This window comes from Marmota marmota, unplaced genomic scaffold (assembly GCF_001458135.2).
Source record: "Marmota marmota marmota unplaced genomic scaffold, marMar, whole genome shotgun sequence".
NCBI lineage: Eukaryota > Metazoa > Chordata > Mammalia > Rodentia > Sciuridae > Marmota > Marmota marmota.
The window spans coordinates 2,161,677-2,168,364 of NW_026000252.1; the positions used below are offsets into that span (position 1 = coordinate 2,161,677).

The 6,688-nt window shown below is 36.5% G+C and overlaps 1 pseudogene; it reads left to right on the forward strand.

Moving 5' to 3' along the window:
- The first annotated feature begins 1,858 nt into the window (after positions 1-1,858).
- Positions 1,859-2,161, forward strand: LOC107159570 (annotated as a pseudogene).
- The last annotated feature ends 4,527 nt before the right edge of the window (positions 2,162-6,688 follow it).

The following is a 6,688-nucleotide window of genomic DNA, read 5'->3' on the forward strand; positions in this document are numbered from 1 at the left end:
CTGTCCTTCAGGGATGCCATAATTTCACTTATCAGCACCCTTTGAGCACAATCATTCAGCCAGTTGCCAGTTCATCACATTGGTTAAACAGCCCATTCCTAGCTGAAAGGTAGAAACTATACAAATGTCCATAAATGAATGTATAAGCAAAATGTGATATATATATATATATATATATATATACATACAGTGGAATATTATTCAGTTTTTAAATGGAATGAAATTTCAATACATACTCCAATATGGATGAGCTATGAAAACATGCTAAGTGAAATAAACCAGCCACAAAAGAACACATACTGTATGATTCCACTTCTTATATAATTTCTGAGATTAGCCAAATTCATAAAGACACAAAGTAGAATAGACATTATCGGGGACTAGAAGGAGAATAAAAATAATGAGCTATTGTTTTGTTTTTGTTTTTTTTTTTAAAGAAAGAGTGGGGGAGAGAGAGAGAGAGAGAGAGAGAATTTTTTAATATTTATTTTTTTAGTTCTCGGCAGACACAACATCTTTGTTTGTATGTGGTGCTGAGGATCGAACCCGGGCCGCACGCATGCCAGGCGAGCGCGCTACCGCTTGAGCCACATCCCCAGCCCAATGAGCTATTGTTTAATGGGTGCAGATTTTCTATTTAGGATGATGAAAAAGTTCTGGAAATGGATAGTGGTGATGGTTTCACAGCACCATGAATGTATTTAATGACACTGAATTGTTCATGTTAAAATGGTTTATGTTATGTTCTATATATTAGCACAATTTTAAATAGTCATCCAATATTTCTCTGCTTTTCAAACAACTCTGTCAAATTATTTACTGAAGTCCAGAAGCACTATGTCTACATTTTATGATTAACCAGTTTGGTAATGCAATCTTCCTCAATGACCCTATTCTTGAAAAAAACAAAATTAGTCTGATATCTAGATCTATTTATCTATAAACATACAATTCCAGTTGGTACCATCTTTACCCAAATATGTAACAGCATTTTTAATAATCCTTGCTATAATATTAGTTTGCATCAACAAGTTATTTTTTTAAGGAACTACTTTTTAAAGAAATCTACTTTCTTCTCTTTGGAAAAAATATCTATCATGTATTAAGTTTCAACCACCTAATAATCATTCAAAGACTTTCCTTCCATGTTATGTATATCTTCATTTTATACATTGGAAAAAAATGAGGCTCAGAGAATAATTTATGTGACTTAACTGAAGCCACACATTAGTGTCACATCCAGGATTCATCACAACACTGTCTAGTTCTAATGTCCTTGTTTATTCCTTCAAGCTCCTTTGTCTACTTCTACTCTTGCAGGACATCTCTTTTCTACAATCAGAGAAATAAAGGAGTATAATCAGACTTAGAATTATTCCTTCTCTATGTCATCCATCAAATAGCATCATTATCCTTAAGCACTATGTATGTATCTTTTTTAATCTCCTTCCTCTTACTGCTCTGAATATAGATTCTCTAAGAATCTTTTTTGGTTTTCAGCATTTATTGCAACTCTCAGATCATTTAAAGGTCTTTATGGTGACTATTCATGATTACCTATGTCATCTTCTATGTATTTGTCCTTGGTTATATTTTCTTCCTTTCTTGTTTTCAATAATTCATTCAACCAGAAAACCTTAACTGAGGACCTTATGAGCTAGACACTGAGGGTATGGATGTGAGCATGATAAACATGGTTCCTGTCCTTATGGAGTTTGTAGTCTAATGAAAAAGGGAATTAGAGACATTTATATTGCAACATGGAAAGCACTAAATAAAGGTGAAGCACTCAGAGAGTGGCATGTCTGGCTTCTGATCGGGAACCTTCCTTGACTAGCGATGAAAGAACAAATTAAAAATGGGTGATGTTGAGAAAGGCAGAAGATTTTTGTTCAGAAGTGTGCCCAGTGCCACACCATGGAAAAGGGAGGCAAGCACAAGACTGGGCCAAATCTCCATGGACTGTTTGGGTGGACGACAGGTCAGGCTGCTGGATTCTCTCACACAGATGCCAACAAGAACAAAGGCAGCACCTGGGGAGAGGATATACTGATGGAGTATTTGGAGAATCCCTGGAACAAAAATGATCTTCACTGGCAGTAAGAAGAAGGGAGAAAGGGCAGACTTAATAGCTTGCCTCAAAAAAGCCACTAATGATTAATAGCTACTGCCTTATTTATGACCAAACAGAACTGTCTCTTGGCTTTTTTATGTGTACCATAATTTAATTGATGTGATATACCAGAAATCAGATCATGAGTGACTGACAAAATATTTTTTAATATTTATTTTTTAGTTGTAGTTGAACACAATACTTTTATTCCATTTATTTATTTTTATGTGGTGCTGAGGATCGAACCCAGGACCCCATACTTGCTAGGCGAGCGCGCTACCACTGAGCTACAGCCCCAGCCTTGACAGAATTATTTTTGTTGGACAATCCTGATTTAAGTAAAACTGACTTGTACTTAAATTAATACTTGGCTTATACTCCCACTTCAGTAAATTCTATCACTGTTTCCCCTTTTGGAAGTTATGGTTGGACTTAATTAGTAATGTTCAGTATTTCATAAAAATGGTGAATGACATCTGAAAACTGATTTATATTTAGATTTATATAACGGATTATGTGAATATGGGGGAAATCCCTTCACTCTCTCAGAACCAAGCATGATTCACATTTGTTTTAATTTGTGTTCATTAGCCTATTAAAGGCAATGGTTGAAGATAATGAAAGCAGTGCCTACTTTATATTTTTGTTGACCATGCCAATTTAGTTAGAATTCCCCCCATATCTAAAATGCTATTCTTTCCTTATGGAGAGGCATTTTAGTATGGTTTATGTATGATATTAAATAAAGAATATTTAACACTTCTCACAAAAAAAGTGAAGCACTGAGTTCTGTGAAAGTTCAGAGGAAGGAAAACTAAGGGTGCATGATGAGACAAGTGATAAGAGAGAAAGCAGGGCCATGGAAATATTCCTGGAAATGACGCATGAACTGAATTTTAAAGGATTAATAGTAGGTCTGGAGAAGAGGGCAGGGAAAGGATCACAGCAAAGGAACCAATATGTTCAAATCCCTAGAACCAAAAGAGAGCTTGATGGCTTCACAGAATATGAATAATGTGGTGTGGTTGGACTTTAAGATGAAAGCAGAGGAATACTCTGGTTGGAGGTGGAAATCACAATCTGGATCACAGCCATGCAGCACCTTGTAAACTATGCTAAGTTGATTACACTTTATCCTGAACATTATAAGACGTGTTTGCTTGATTTTAAGCAGGGCAGTATCATGATAAGGTAAATGTCTTATTTTCTAGATAGTCTGGAAGCAAAGTGGAGAATAAACTGGGTGAGGCTATGAAAAAATAAAGTGTCAGGGCCAGTGAAGAGGATGCTACATGGGGTGTGAGGCCGAAAGCCTAAGGGAAAAACTTGGAAAATCAAAGCAGAGTTTTCTAGAGTTTACTAGTGCTCAGGAATCAAAGAGCAGCATTAAGGACCTCCCAGGGGGTGGGCCTTTACAAATGTTGCAGTCCTTGGGGGGCTCTGCATGAAAACAAGGGAGAACCAAATCAGCCCAAACAGTACCCAACTGCAACACACCCTTCATCAGCTCATACTGACTGGGCTAAGAAGATTGTTCTGATTGATCACCCTTTCTATCTGCCTAGCAGATAAAAGTTCTAAGAAAAAAATAGGTACTTCCTGAAGGAAAACAGAAAACAATGGTGGGAGTCAGATTCTCTCTATTTTTACATGTGATGTTCCATGTTTAATTAAAAATATTAGATGTTCTGCAAGGACAAAACAAACAGGGAATCCAGAAATTTGAGTTAACAAAGACTTTAAAATATTGATGATTAGCTGGGCTCAGTGGCACATGCCTGTAGTCCCAGCACTTGGGAGGCTGAGGTGGAAGATTCATGTGAATCCAGAAGTTTTGAGATAAGCCTGGGCAACTTAGTGACATCCCACACAGTCTCTCATGTCTTTTCACCCTTGTAAGTATATAAGGTACATATGTGTACTTAAAACTCTATATAAAGCTATATACACTTAAAACTCTCTATATGTACATACATAGAGAAGTTACTTATGTGTTTAAGAAATATAAAAAATAGATAAGATGGAAAATTTCATCAGAGAATTTGAATCCATAAAAAATCATCAAATAGATATTCTAAATCTGAAACCTAATCTCTGAAATTAAGAACTACATATAAGCACTTAACAAAATAGAGCTGGTGGAAGCCAGGATCAGTGAATTGAAAGACAGTTAAATACACAGCATCCAAACCAAAGTACACAGAGAAAAAAACAGATAGGTGGAAAATATCTAATATATATGTAATTAAATCTCAGAAAGGCGAGAACAAACGGGGCAGAAGTAGTATTGAAAGAGATTATGGTAAATGCAGAAAAATTCTTAAGAGCAGTCAGAGGCAAAAGGAAAAATTATCTTCAAAAAAGTAAAACAGGTCTTAAAACAGACTTCTCTTTTCTCCCTCCAAACATTTTGAAATCTACTAACCTAAAATCAAGGACACATTTTTAATGATGCCTTTAGATTTTTTTCATTATAGTTTACTGTTAATATGGTCACTTTCTTTCAGTGCTATAAACATTTCCATATTATCAATGAGTTCTCCAAAATGGGCAGCCAATATAGTATGGTGGAGATAGCACTATTCTGTCTCTAATAAGCTGTGTGATCTTGAGCAATTTAGTTAACCTCTCTAGACCTCAGTGACATTTCTCTTCTGTAAAATTAGACAGTATCCACTTTGTGAGGTTAGTGTGGCACTTATGTGAAAATTACTTTTAGTATAATATACATTGTAATATAGGAATTCTGTAAAAAACAGTCAATATTTTCTTGTTGTTCACTTTGTTTTGCTTCTTAAAGATTTTTTAAGGGTTCACAGCAAATTTGAGAGGGGAGTGCAGAGACTTCCCATATACCCCCTACCTGCCCTCACACATACACAACCTGCCAGTATCCAAAGAACAAGTAGAATTTATCTGATGCTTCACTTTTAGCAGGAAGGGAAACAAGATCCATCATCAGATGGCAAAGAGGGTGATGGTGCTGATGATGATTATCAATTATTTGGAGCACTCTCTATGTGCCTGTTTACCCTCCTTTACCCCTAACAGTAGCCGTGTAAAATAAGTTCTATTATCATTCTCATTTAACACTTAGGGAAACTGAGGCACAAGGACGTTAAGAATGCTTAAAGTGACAGAGTCAAGATCTAAACCAATATGAATCTGGCATTGAAGTTTGTGTTTGGGATATTAGATGACCCCCTCACCATTTGTTTATTCCAGGTTGACATGGTCCTTGGCAATCATGTTCACACACTTCATCTGGAAGATTTGTGTTACACACCTCAGTGACACTACTTCCATGACTCCCTCCATTAGCCTGACCCAGTTTTCTCTGTGATTTATTCACTCTCTCTTCTTTGTAATTTGTACATTGATGGCTCTGAGGTCTCAAAATAAGACATTTCCCTGTGATTTTTGTTTTTCAATGTGGTTATCATTCTACTCGTTGAACCTCCCTTTCCCACTTTGTATTTTCTCCATGATGTCTCATTTCATTCTCACAAGTTTTTCATCTTCTTCAGTGAGTAACATGGTTTCATTTTAATAGTTAAGATTCAGCTGGACTGATTTCTAGCTTCATTATTTGATAATATCCAAAGTTCTCTGCTCTCTGGACAGGGAAATGTTCTCAGCATGGGCCTAAAGCAGAGTTGGGTGTTTCCTTATCTCTTCCCTCTTCACTGTATGGAGATCTTTAGGGTTGGGATAGGAAACAGGAAGAGGAAAGTGGACTGTCATTTTCTCTATCTGTGGAAGGTTTATTTTCTCTACTTATGGGTCATAATTATAGTAAAGTCCATAGTAATGATTCCCAAAATAGGATATGTATTTTCAGAGGAGGTGCAAGATAACCACTTGAAGCTTTCAAGAAAATATTAGAACTTCTACCTTCAACTTTTTTCTAATCCAAAGAAAAATTTAAGAGTCAGCTTCACTGATGTTTAATATACAAATTGACATCAGAACCCTTCCTGGATTCATACATCAAGTAGTCCCACAAAAGGCTTGGGGAAATTCTTGAGTAAGCAAATGGCACATCACTAGCACTCACCCACACTCCTTGGCTTTTAGTTTTTCAATTTGCCTGTGGAGAGTTATTGTGTCTTGAATGATAGTATCTCCTCCAAAATTCAGAGCAACCATATTAAGAGATATGGCCCTTGGATGATAAATAAATCACAAACGCAGAGCACTGGTGAATGGGATTAGTAGCTTCATAAAAGTGATCAAATTGCTTCACTTCTTACTAGGAGCAGAAGGGTGATCCCTAACCTCCACCACCAGCTCCAAGCAACACTGGAGATGCTCAGATGCGTTATTTGGGGCCATATCCTAGACCTGCTGAGAATCAAAAGTCTTAATGGGGGCTGGGGGTTGTAGCTCAGTGATAGAGCATTTACTTCGAAAACATGAGGTACTGGGTTCGATCCTCAGCACCAAATTAAAAAAATAAAATAAAGATATTGTGTCCATCTAAAACTAAAAAATAAATATTTTTTTTAAAAAAAGAAAGGTAGGGGTGATGCATGAAAAGCAAAGGGAAACCAGGAGAGGAAGGGGATTAAGGGG